The following is a 12,732-nucleotide window of genomic DNA, read 5'->3' on the forward strand; positions in this document are numbered from 1 at the left end:
TGACCCAAACTGAAAGAAGAACAATTACTGAGCTACTAAACCAACTATTTATAATAAAGAAAAGTACTTTTGTAGATTTTCAGGGCTTTTTCCTTAAAATATTAATCTATTACTAAGCTTTTATGTTTGTTTGTGAAAAAGCTTTCCTCAGTTGGCTTAAGACATTTAATATGCTAGGAAAAACAGTGTATGAAGCATCATGAATTCCTTTTACACCAGCATCATTCCACACTGTAGTTGCCTAAGAAGTAACTCACAGCAAAGAAACATACATTGTAGCAGAACAGACTTATTCTGATATAATTTGTTAAATGTGTAGGATGAGTGGCAGGTGAATTCAGTTGATCCATGAACAACTTGGGGGTTAGTGGCGCCAGACCCCTGTACAGTGGAGAATCCCCATGAAACTTTGCGGTTCAGCTCTCTGTACCCGTAGTTGCTCATCCTCAGATTCATCCAGCCATGGATTGCGTGGTACTATAGTGCATGTTTATTGGAGGAAAAAAAAAAATCCCTGTATAACTGGACCCGCACAGTTCAAACCGTGTTGTTCAAGGATCAACTGTATTAGTTTTGAAGTCAGGAAGATCTAGCTTTGAACTCTGGCTGTACCTCTTAAAAATCATTTTCTTGCAAGTTACTTCTTTAAACCTCAATTTCTATTTCTGTAAAGTGGAACTAATTTATTATACCTGCCCATGGAAGTTTGGTTGTAAGTAAAGGAGATAAGACCTGAGAGTCTTTTTTACACACCGTATTTACTGATAGTAAGTATTAGCTCTTATTGGCAGTTGTCATTTATAATTCATAATACTATTCAGAGCAAAGCATAGCATATACCAGTACCAAGGAATATTTTCAGCAAGTTTAACATTTCTCAAATGATTTTTAGATCCTTATCAATTTTATTTAATATTAAATACTTATAAGAAGGCAGGATTTTCTTCATACTGTCAAATGTGGGTTACGAGGAAAATAGACACAAAATATATGATAAATGAGATTTGTATTTTCATTTTTTTGACAGTTTTACATAGGAAACTGGTAAAATAATCAGAACATGCAGAACCTGTAATTGTATTTAGGCTTATGTGATGTAAAGGGATACAAACAGATTTTTTTCCCTTTAGTTGCAAAGGAGATGAACTTCTTTTCTGCTTCAGATCAGATCAGATCAGTCGCTCAGTCATGTCCGACTCTTTGCGACCCCATGAATTGCAGCATGCCAGGCCTCCCTGTCAATTGCCAGCTCCCGGAGTTCGCTGAGACTCACGTCCATCGAGTCAGTGATGCCATCAAACCATCTCATCCTCTGTCGTCCCCTTCTCCTCTTGCCCCCAATCCCTCCCAGCATCAGAGTCTTTTCCAATGAGTCAGCTCTTCGCATGAGGTGGCCAAAGGACTGGAGCTTCAGCTTTAGCATCAGTCCTTCCAAAGAAATCCCAGGGCTGATCTCCTTCAGAATGGACTGGTTGGATCTCCTTGCAGTCCAAGGGACTCTCAAGAGTCTTCTCCAACACCACAGTTCAAAAGCATCAGGTCTTCGGCGCTCAGCCTTCTTCACAGTCCAACTCTCACATCCATACATGACCACAGGAAAAACCATAGCCTTGACTAGACGAACCTTTGTTGGCAAAGTAATGTCTCTGCGTTTGAATATGCTATCTAGGTTGGTCGTAACTTTCCTTCCAAGGAGTAAGCGTCTTTTAATTTCATGGCTGCAGTCACCATCTGCAGTGATTTTGGAGCCCAGAAAAATGAAGTCTGACACTCTTTCCACTGTTTCCCCATCTATTTCCCATGAAGTGATGGGACCGGAGGCCATGATCTTCGCTTTCTGAATGTTGAGCTTTAAGCCAACTTTTTCACTCTCCACTTTCACTTTCATCAAGAGGCTTTTGAGTTCCTCTTTACTTTCTGCCATAAGGGTGGTGTCATCTGCATATCTGAGGTGATTGATATTTCTCCCAGCAATCTTGATTCCAGCTTGTGTTTCTTCCAGTCCAGTGTTTCTCATGATGTACTTTGCATATAAGTTAAATAAACCGGGTGACAATATACAGCCTTGACAAACTCCTTTTCCTATTTGGAACCAGTCTGTTGTTCCATGTCCAGTTCTAACTGTTGCTTCCTGACCTGCATACAAATTTCTCAAGAGGCAGATCAGGTGGTCTGGTATTCCCATCTCTTTAAGAATTTCCCACAGTTTGTTATGATCCACACAAAGGCTTTGGCATAGTCAATAAAGCAGAAATAGATGCTTTTCTGGAGCTCTCTTGCTTTTTCCATAATCCATCAGATGTTGGCAATTTGATCTCTGGTTCCTCTGCCTTTTCTAAAAACAGCTTGAACATCTGGAAGTTCACGGTTCACATATTGCTGAAGCCTGGCTTGGAGAATTTTGAGCATTACTTTCCTAGCATGTGAGATGAGTGCAGTCGTGCGGTAGTTTGAGCATTCTTTGGCATTGCCTTTCTTTGGGATTGGAATGAAAACTGACCTTTTCCAGTCCTGTGGCCACTGCTGAGTTTTCCAAATTTGCTGGCATATTGAGTGCAGCACTTTCACAGCATCATCTTTCAGGATTTGGAATAGCTCAACTGGAATTCCATCACCTCTAGCTTTGTTTGTAGTGATGCTTTCTAAGGCCCACTTGACTTCACATTCCAGGATATCTGGCTTTTGCCAGTGACTTGTAGTGGTTTTTGAGATTATAATCTCTTTTTCAACTCAAAGCTTTCAGTTAACCAAATAAGTTGAAATGGAAATTTATGACATCTTCTCATTGATCCTTTTTATTTGATTTGAAATTGCTTATTGACAATGTTATTCTGAAATTGAACATCATGTCTGTGAGCTAGTACCTAGTATCATGCATGGAACTATGTTCAAAAAATTCTATTCTTTTCTTGAAGAAAAGGAGTCATTTCTTGAGAACAGGTAATATCTTTGAATAACTTAAGTTTATAAAGGATGGGTCAAGACAGTTTAGTCTTTGTGCTTTAGTGGGGAATCCAGCTATGCTTATAACTAATATGAAGTAGAACACGGTGACTCCTATAATAGAGACATTTTGCAAGTACATAAAAATAAGGAATGATTACTTAGGACTGGGGATTTCATCAATGGCTTTTTGAAGGATTTCTTACTCTTATTATTTTTAAACCTTTTTTTCCCCCCTTGCCATGCCATTTGGCTTGGGATCTTAGTTTGGGATCTTAGTTCCCTGACCAGGACTGGAAGCTAAGCCCTCAAACAGTGAAAATGCCAAGTCCTAAACACTGGACTGCCAGGGAATTCCCTTAAACTTTCAAATTATACTAGAGAAAGATGAGTTCTGGGAATCTGGAGGCAGGATATTTTGTTCAGGAATACCTGGGATACTGTCTGTTCTCTGACCCTCCCTGTCAGGACACGTAGTTCTTGTAGGAGACAGATTAGTTTTAAAAACTGCAAGTGCCCAATGTTTGTAAAGATTCCTTTAAAATGGAAGAAAACAGAATCAATAGAAGGGTAAGACTAAGTAGTGGCCGAGTGAAAATGTGGCTGTCTAGTCAGCTCTGCTAGACTGGGCCTGAGAAGTGTGTCCCTGGCAACCGTGAATGTCGTTAGGGAGCCTGGGCCACCGTAGGTCTGTGCCAAGTTAGGCTGCTTGTGCTTCTGTTCTGCGTAGCCACTGCCATTCAGTTAAATTTTGTATCTTTGGGTAAATAGAGTAGGAACTAGATTAGGCCAGGTAGATCAGGAATGAGAGAGATAATCTATGTATCTCTTTGTGCCTGTTTGTAACCCATTTGGAATGTTACACAATTAACATGAGAATATATTCTTGTATCATTATTATGGTAATTTAGAAGCCTCTAGTTCTACTTCCTTCTCCAGAGGTAACCAGTTTTAAAATTTTGAGATATATTCTTCCAATTTTCCATGTATCTAAATGCATATAAAAGTATATGAATGTAGTTTGGGTTTTCTTCAGGACAGGTGGGCTCATATTACTGTATTTGTATAGTATAATGTTTACTTTAAAAAGTTAATGATTCTTGAGTTCTTAGTGTACATTTAGAATTACTTTTCTTGGGAATTCCCTGGTGGTCCAGTGGTTAGGATTTGGTGGGCCTGGGTTCCATCCCTGGTTGGGGAACTAAGATTCTGCAAGCCATGTAGTGTAGCAAAAAAAAAAAAAGGAATTTTCCTGGCACCATTTACAAAAATAGGATGAGAAATAGATTTGTGATAAAGGGAAAGTTTCTTAAAATACAAGGAAGATAGTTTACTATCCACTGTTGGTGTATTTGCACGAGGTGTCTTCAGTTTTTTTAATTGAGCAAAATGTATGTAAAATAAGACTTATTTTTTTTAACCATTTTTAGCTGTACAGTTCAGTGGTATTCAGTTTAGTTCAGTTCAGTTACTCAGTCGTGTGCGACTCTTTGCCACCCCATGAACTGCAGCAAGCCAGGCCTCCCTGTCCATCAACAACTCCCGGGGTTCCCTGAGACTCACATCCATCGAGTCAGTGATGCCATCCAGCCATCTCATCCTCTGTCGTCCCCTTCTCCTCCTGCCCCCAATCCCTCTCAACATCAGAGTCTTTTCCAATGAGTCAACTCTTCGCATGAGGTGGCCAAAGGACTGGAGCTTCAGCTTTAGCATCATTCCTTCCAAAGAAATCCCAGGGCTGATCTCCTTCAGAATGGACTGGTTGGATCTCCTTGTAGTCCAAGGGACTCTCAAGAGTCTTCTCCAACACCACAGTTTATTCAAAAGCATCAGGTCTTCGGCGCTCAGCCTTCTTCACAGTCCAACTCTCACATCCATACATGACCACTGGAAAAACCATAGCCTATCGTTCAGAACTTTTTCCATCCTCCGAAACTGAAACTCTGAACCTATTAATTAACTCTCTTCCCCCCTATCTTGAGCCCTTTGTAACTACCATTCTGCTTTCTGTCTCTATGAAATTTGACTGTTCTACGTACCTCATGTGAGTGGAGTCATACAGTATTCTCCTTTTGTGACTGGCTTATTTCACTTAACATGAGGTCTTCAAGGTTCATCCATGTTGTAGCATGTGTCAGAATTTCCTGCCTTTTTAAGGTAGAATAGTGTTTAATTGTATGCATGTACTACCACATTTTAAAAATCCATCCATCTCCTGGTAGACATTTAGGTTGCGTTTGTTTGAGTTTTTTGTTTGTTGGTTTTTGGTGGGAGGAATCTTGGGTTTTTTGTTTGTTATTGAAAAGTGGATACGGTAAAATTAAATTTGATAAAACTATGCAAAGCACTACACTCCTGTAGAGACCCACTGTTTGAAAATAGTGTTTGCTGCCACAGGGATGATTTTACTTTTTACAACTCAAATATATTATGGCTGTTGGAAAAATGACTTAAAATGCTTATCCTACTAGTGGTAGACACCACAGTGGTCAAAGGTATAATATAATGTTAGACTGGACATAGATGACTTGAGGCTTTAAATATAATCATTGGATAATTGTGACAGTTAGTAAAATGTACAAAATTTTGTGCACTCTGAAGTGCCCAAAACAGAGATGGTGTTATAATACATGTCCTAGTATTACATGATTGACTTAAGAACTGTTTGAAGAATTTAAACTATTAGATAGGTGAAATAAAACAGCCCCTGCATCTGATGAAATAACTTGGTTGATAAATGTAACCTAAAATAGGGAGGAGTTATAACCTGTCCAACCAGTCCATTCTAAAAGAGATCAGTCCTGGGTGTTCTTTGGAAGGACTGATGCTAAAGCTGAAACTCCAATACTTTGGCCACCTCATGCGAAGAGTTGACTCACTGGAAAAGACTCTGATTCTGGGAGGAATTGGGGGCAGGAGGAGAAGGGGACGACAGAGGATGAGATGGCTGGATGGCATGACTGACTCGATGGACGTGAGTCTGAGTGAACTCCAGGAATTGGTTATGGACAGGGAGGCCTGGTGTGCTGCGGTTCATGGGGTTGCAAAGAGTCAGACACAACTGAGCAGCTGGACTGAACTGAACTGAACTGAATTGTTCAAGTGTCTAAAATCTTGATACTTTGTGGCAGTAATTTTCTAATTGAAGTTAAAATGAGAGTGAGGTGAGAATATCACAGAACTATCAAGAATATCAAGTGTATCACAGAGGTTCCTTTATCTTTTTATACCTTTCTCCCTAGAAGACACATACTTCCCAGATTCTCTGCAGTTCTTTTCTGTTTAGCAAAGTTGTAATTCTAGGCCTACAGCCTGAAAATGTGACTTCTATTAATACATTTCAACACAATTCCATCTCAGAAACATGTGTCACGTTTTAGAACTCTTTAATACATGATTTTCTTTCATGTTCCTTTCCTATTAAAATATATACCCAAACATTGCTGCACATCAAACTTTTATAACATTTGGCATTAGGAAATGGAAGAGCATGAAGAGAATACAAAATGTAGGTGAAGCATGGTGATGGAAAATTAAAGCAATAGACAAAAAGAAGTCCTTAGAGACTTTCAAACTAGTTCTTTCTAGGATGGCTGAAGTTATAGGACCATCCTTTAGCTTTAATAACTTCTTTCAGCCTTATGAGCTACTGGAAGGTAGTTGGTAATTTAAATGAGATGCTTAGTGTCAAGTGGAAAGCACTTCATATATGTTGTCTGTTAAGTTTCCTTCTAATCTGTGGGATTCAGACTGAGAAGCATTTTGGTGACTGGTGATCATCAGATAATAGGCTCCTGTTCTTAGCTGAGATTGCCTTTATTATTTTAACCTCTGCAGTGCTTGGACTGTCTCTAAGTTAGTCTGTATAAGTAGAGATTTTCTTAAATATGTTTACCACATTATTGTTTATTTAACATTGACAGATATAGATGGCAAGAAGATGCATAATTACTGATATTACTAGAACATTTGTTTAATAAATAATACATTTACCCCCGTTTTTGGTTTTTCAAAATATGGAGTGCTTCATGAATTTGTGTGTCATCCTTGCCCAGGGGTCATGCTAATCTCTGTATCATTCTAGTCTTAGTATGTGTGCTGCCAATGTGAGAACCATTTACCTCATTTTTAAAAAATTCGAACTGCAACCAAGAACTAAATAGACTAACCTGACTCATCATATCACCTTACTCCACAGAAAGTTCTGATAAACTGTAGTAAACTCTGTTAGAATATCTGAGCACGTCCAATTTATTATATCTAAACTGAACTACCAAAACCCCCTTCTTTTTCCCTAATGTATTTTGTCTCTCAGTTTTATTGAGATATAATTGACATATAGCTTACATAAGTTTACGGTATGCAGCATAATGATAACTTACATCACCAAAAGTTTGGTAAACAACCACAGTCTCATACAGATACAAAATTAAGAAATGAACCCCCCCTCATCTTCTCCTTAGGTTTTCCTCATTTCATGAAGTAACTCCATCCTTTGGGTCACTTAGGCTAGAAACCTTGGAGTCGCCATTGTCCTAGTCCTCTTTTTGCTTCATCTCCATGATCCACAGTATCATCAGATGTAGTTGGTTTTGTCTTTAAAATATGTCTGGAGGTTCTGAAACTTCAAACAGCTTCTATCCTGTGTGAGGCTTTGTCATCTTTAACCTACATAGTCCCATAGCCTCTTAACTAGTTTCTTCTGCTGCTTCTCGTATGCCTTTTCTCTTTCTCTGCTCCATAGCCAAGTTCACGCTGACCTTCCTCTCTTCAGATCTTCATCTTCTTTGACTCAAAATTTGGGGTAAAAAGCTCAAAACCTTCCTGATGTTCCCTACAACATGTACATGCACACCCCGACCTGTACTCACACAAACTCCCATAATCTCTTGTCTCCTAACCTCTTGAAATCTCTTCCTCGCCGAAACACTCCTGCTTTGAGGCCCTTGGACCTGCTGTTTATTCCCTTTGCAGGAAATCTTCCTTTCACCACCTCCTTCAGATCTTTGCTCAAATATTACCTCATTGAGGGCTTATTTAAAATTGTATACCTCACCCCCTGTCTCCCTTATCCTTTCCTTCTCTTTCTGTCCATAGTGTTTGCCACTATCTAACATTCTAATTATCAATACATTGTAAACTGCTGCCAAGGATTTTGGTCTTGATTTATACACAAAGATATTCTCAGTACTTTGAAAAGGCGTGGCACATTGTAAATGTTAAAATATTTGTTGAATTAATGAATTTATCAAGAGAAAGGAAAATGCTTGAAGGCATGAATTAGAGCCACAGATTGGATCATCATTGACATAATTGAAATAAACATAAAAGTGTGAAAAATTTAAAACAAGCATAAGTATTTCTTGAACATTAAATAAAAAATTTATAGGAAAATGTTTTGACTTTAGAATTGCGACATTAGTGGTAACTGATTATCAGATTGTGCCTTCAAAGTCAGTAATGTTTATGCTTTACTCTAATGGGCAGTGATCTAGGTACTTTCACATTTAAGCAGCATTTAAGCATTATTATTGTAGTTTTATTCTGTTATTATCTACAGAGAAGTTGTGATCGGTCAGAAATTACCCTTCTGGTGAGTTTCTAACCTATGTCTCTTCACTGCCAAGTCCAGAACTTGATCAGCTCATTCTTTTATACTCATGACCACACAGTTTTTCAAGCCACCAAAATTTACATTTTATTTTAAACAAAAAGAGACCTAAGCAAGTAAACTGAAGGAGAAACAAAATGATATGGAGAAACTCAGTTCACTCATAACCATTTTTGTAAGTATATACCTTAAAGAAAGTAGAGGTAGATTTGGTTCAGCCTCTTTAGTGTTTCTTCCTTAGCTTCCTCTCATATCCTAGAAGGGAAAGAAATGTCTGCTGATGGCTGTATCTGCTTGTTTTGAGTAAATGTCTAGTAGTTTTCATGAGCTGATTTACTGTATTACTACTTTTCCTGCCTGATGTCCTTTACTCAGCACTTGAACAGTGTACCTTCCATCTCCCTGTTCATTTTCCCCACCCTCCTAGCTTAGACAGGTAGCAACTTGCTAACACTAATCTATTTGAAAAGGACAGTTGTGTGTGTGTATGTATGCATGTGTGTGTTTATATTTAAATTATATTTGTCCATACTGTGCCATCTAGATTTCTAGCAAAAAATTCAACCATATTCTAGTTGACCCCTGGGTGTTTGTCACTTTAAGAGCAGCAGCAGCAGCAGCAGGCGCTTAGCTAGTTTTTAATGATGTTGCTGAAAATTAGGATATACATATTGAGAAAAGGGCTTCCCCATTTGGGAACTCCTCAAAAGTAATATTAGCTGAATGTTGCATCTTCCAGAATTGCTAGATCTCAAATGTCTTTTAGATAGTGGGTCTCACTGATCTTGAGTTTAACCTGTTAGCTATAGGTGCTTGAAGTCCCCTGGCCTCCAGTGTTTAATTGGAAAAGGAGTTACAGTTTTACTATCAAGATGGGAATTGGAATAGTTTATCATTCTTGGAAAGATTCTTTGAAAGTTGCTCAAACCAGATTTAGCTTTAGAATTGAAACCTTTATTAGCACTGACATAAAGGAGCTTAGAACTTAAATACCTAGAATACATGATTTTCATACTTTAGATAGTAGCAGTGGTTACTTTGCTGTCATTATTTAACAGGACTGTTTTTGAGTACTTGATTGACAACTCATTTAAAATTAAAGTTCTGTAAAACACATTCCCCAAATTATGGTATCTAAGTAAAAACACATTGCATCATGAACTCAGTAGTTAGAACTTTTCTTCTTAAAAACTTCTTATATATAATAGCCTGTGAGAATTTATGTAAAAGCACTAACTTAGCTCAGTATGTAGTATGTCATCTATTGTAAGCACTGAAAACATTAAAAAGTTTTTTAACTTGTCGAGATCTCACCTATTTCACCTCCTCTTTATTCTTTTCCTGTTAAATATCATGTGATGTTAAATTCTGTTTTGCCCACTACTACTGCAGTTTGTGGATATGGAAGGGTGGGGCAAAGGTCCACAGATCTGAAACACCATGGTGTGTTCTGAGAAGTGTACACATGTCCCGTGTGGCTAGAACAAATGTTGTCTGGAGGAGACCAGAAACTGGGTCAGGGAGAAGCTGTTGCATATGTACAATTAAACCAAACCCAGCACCTTTTTTCTTTCATACTTCTTAATATTGTGTTCTTCCTCAACAAAACTCCGTTTCTTTCTTTTTTTTTTTTTTTAATCTTCAAATTTTAATTCGATTTATTTATTTGGCTGTGTTGGCTCTTAGTTGTAGCTCATGGGCTTAGTTGTTCCTCAGCATATGTAATCTTAGTTCTCCGACCAGGGATTTAACCCAAGTCTCCTGCATTGCAAGGTGGATTCTTAACCACTGGACCACCCAGGGAAGTCCCCAAACTCAAGTTTCTTCTAAAATAAGTCTACCTAGGTATATTTTAAAAGCTGGCAAGTTTCTGTAATACCTTTTGATGATCTTTTAAAAGTTTTCTGTTGAGATTTCTGGTGGTTTGAGAGTAATAAAATTTGGGATGCTGTAAAACAGTATGTGACAGGTAAAGTCTTTGGAGTATTTTTTTAGCTTTTATTTTATATTGGAGTATAGTTGATTTACATTATTGTGCTAGTTTCGGATGTACAGCACAATGTTTTGGTTATACATACACAGTGTGTGTGCTCAGTTGTGTTCGACTCTTTGGAACCCTATGGACAGTAGCTTGCTGGGCTCCTCTGTTCATGGGATTTTCCCAGGAAGAATACTGGAGTGGGTTGCCATTTCCTTCTCCAGGGTATCTTACCAGCCCAGGGATGGAACCTGGGTCTCCTGCGTCTCCTGCATTAAAGGTAGATTCTTTACACTGAGCCATCGGGGAAGCCCCATATACATGTACATGTAGCTGTTTTTCAGATTCTTTTGCCATTTAGGTTATTGAAGAGTACTGAATAGAGTTTCCTGTGCTATAAATAGGTCCTGTTTTCTGTATAGAAAAATTAACTGATATTTGACTGAAAATCCTCAGCTAGTACATGGTTTGCTCATCATGAGGCTAAGACTGGGAGCAGTCCATGGAGAAACATGACAGTACAGCTTCTTAAGGGAAATAAATTTCATGCTTATTTTTGTTTTGTCAACCAAAAGTTATAACTACTACGATTTACAAGTCAGCTTTAAAAGATCTTTCGTGTGCATGAGTTCATGAACAACCTGGATCTCATTTGTAGGAATCAAATGAACTTTCTGACTTGAACAATTAAATATGATTCTAATCGTTCTTAGTGGCTTTAGTGAATGTGCATATACTCTCTTGTTAAATTATAGATAAAAAATCTATTTATATACACTGCCTACATTTTGATTAAGATGCATTTATAAAATTAGATTATTGTTATATCAGCCAGGTTGAAGAATAAAGCTTCAGTGTTGGACTTGATTTCTTCTGATTGCTTCTGGGAGATAGATTAGCATAGCAACATGAATGTGGGTTTTAGAGTTGGACACATGAGAGGGGATATTAGACCAATCACTTTGAGTCTTTGATGCATTATGTTGAATAAATTAGTGCTCAAATCTCCAGGAGCCTCAGTCTGTAAAAGAGGCCACTAGTCAGTCTTCGATCAGGATGAAATAAAATACCATTAGGTTCCTAGCATGAGGCTTCTTAGGTGTTGCTACTGGTAAAGAACCTGCCTTCCAACGCAGGAGATATAAGAGATGCAGCTTCGATCCCTGGTTTGGGAAGATCCCCCGGAAGAGGGCATGGCAAACCCACTCCAGTGTTCTTATCTGGTGAATCCCAGGACAGAGAAGCCTGGCAGGTTACGGTACATAGAGTGGCCCAGAGTGAGATGTAAATAAAGTGACTTAGCACATGCACACACACAAGTCCCTAGCTTAGTTCCTGGCATATTATCAACAGTGGTAGCTCCAGTACCACGTCTTTTCTCCAGTAATATTTACGACAACATTGTGTAGAAAAAGTGTTGCAATTCCAACTGGAGGGTCTAGATCTAAGTCCTAGTTCTTTTCTCATATTGTGTGTTTTCTTGGGTCAATCATTTGACCACAGAGTGTCAGTTTTCTCCCCAATAAAATGAGATTATTAAAAATGAGATAATGAGTAAACATTGGGCTTTTGTTCTTTATTCTCTAATGTATTTAAAGCCTGCCTTAGTTCTCAATAGTTCACATTATTCTTCCTGTGTAAGAGAGGAACTGCACTTCAGGAACATTAACCTGATAGTTACATATAGGATATGTTTATTTGGAGGGACAGAGTGTAGGAAACAATGTGGATTTCCTTCCAGGAGGTTGTAACACATACAGAGGCTTTGAAAGGTTTTAAGCTAGAGGAGGGAAATGATCAGTTTAAAAGATGATTGTGGCTGCAGTGATTCAGTGGACTAGGTCCCTTGTTTCTTTTGTTCATTATTATTTTCCCACCTGCCCTGGAAGAATTCTTTTCTGTATTCAGTTATGCCACTATTTCTAGCTTTCCGAAGAGTTACCTGTATTTTGGAATCTGTATTCCCTACAACCTGCAATAAATCTAAATCTCAGGAATATGTAGTTTTTCTGAGATTCATCTGTTGAATCTACCCTTTTAAGCAGGAGATAATTTCTGTTTTTCCTTAGAATGTGCTTTTTAGCTCTAGCTGGGAAACTTCTGTCATCTTCCATTCCTTGCCTGTTAACCTTTATACAAGCTGTTCCACAAACCCAGAGTATAGCAAACCTCTCCCAACTACTTTCTTTCCTTGGAAGCT

General features: G+C 38.2%; 1 protein-coding gene and 1 non-coding gene across 6 annotated transcripts in view; one reads left to right on the top strand and one right to left on the bottom strand.

The window, feature by feature from the left end:
• RBPJ (recombination signal binding protein for immunoglobulin kappa J region) overlaps positions 1-12,732 on the top strand; it is a 241,823-nt gene that overhangs the window by 153,429 nt on the left and 75,662 nt on the right. The gene's annotated exons all lie outside the window — the stretch shown is intronic.
• Positions 6,954-7,057, bottom strand: LOC138988370 (U6 spliceosomal RNA). Its single transcript, XR_011464672.1, has one exon. It is a non-coding gene; the product is annotated as a U6 spliceosomal RNA (small nuclear RNA).

The sequence above is a fragment of the Bos mutus genome, chromosome 6 (assembly GCF_027580195.1).
Source record: "Bos mutus isolate GX-2022 chromosome 6, NWIPB_WYAK_1.1, whole genome shotgun sequence".
Taxonomy (NCBI): domain Eukaryota; kingdom Metazoa; phylum Chordata; class Mammalia; order Artiodactyla; family Bovidae; genus Bos; species Bos mutus.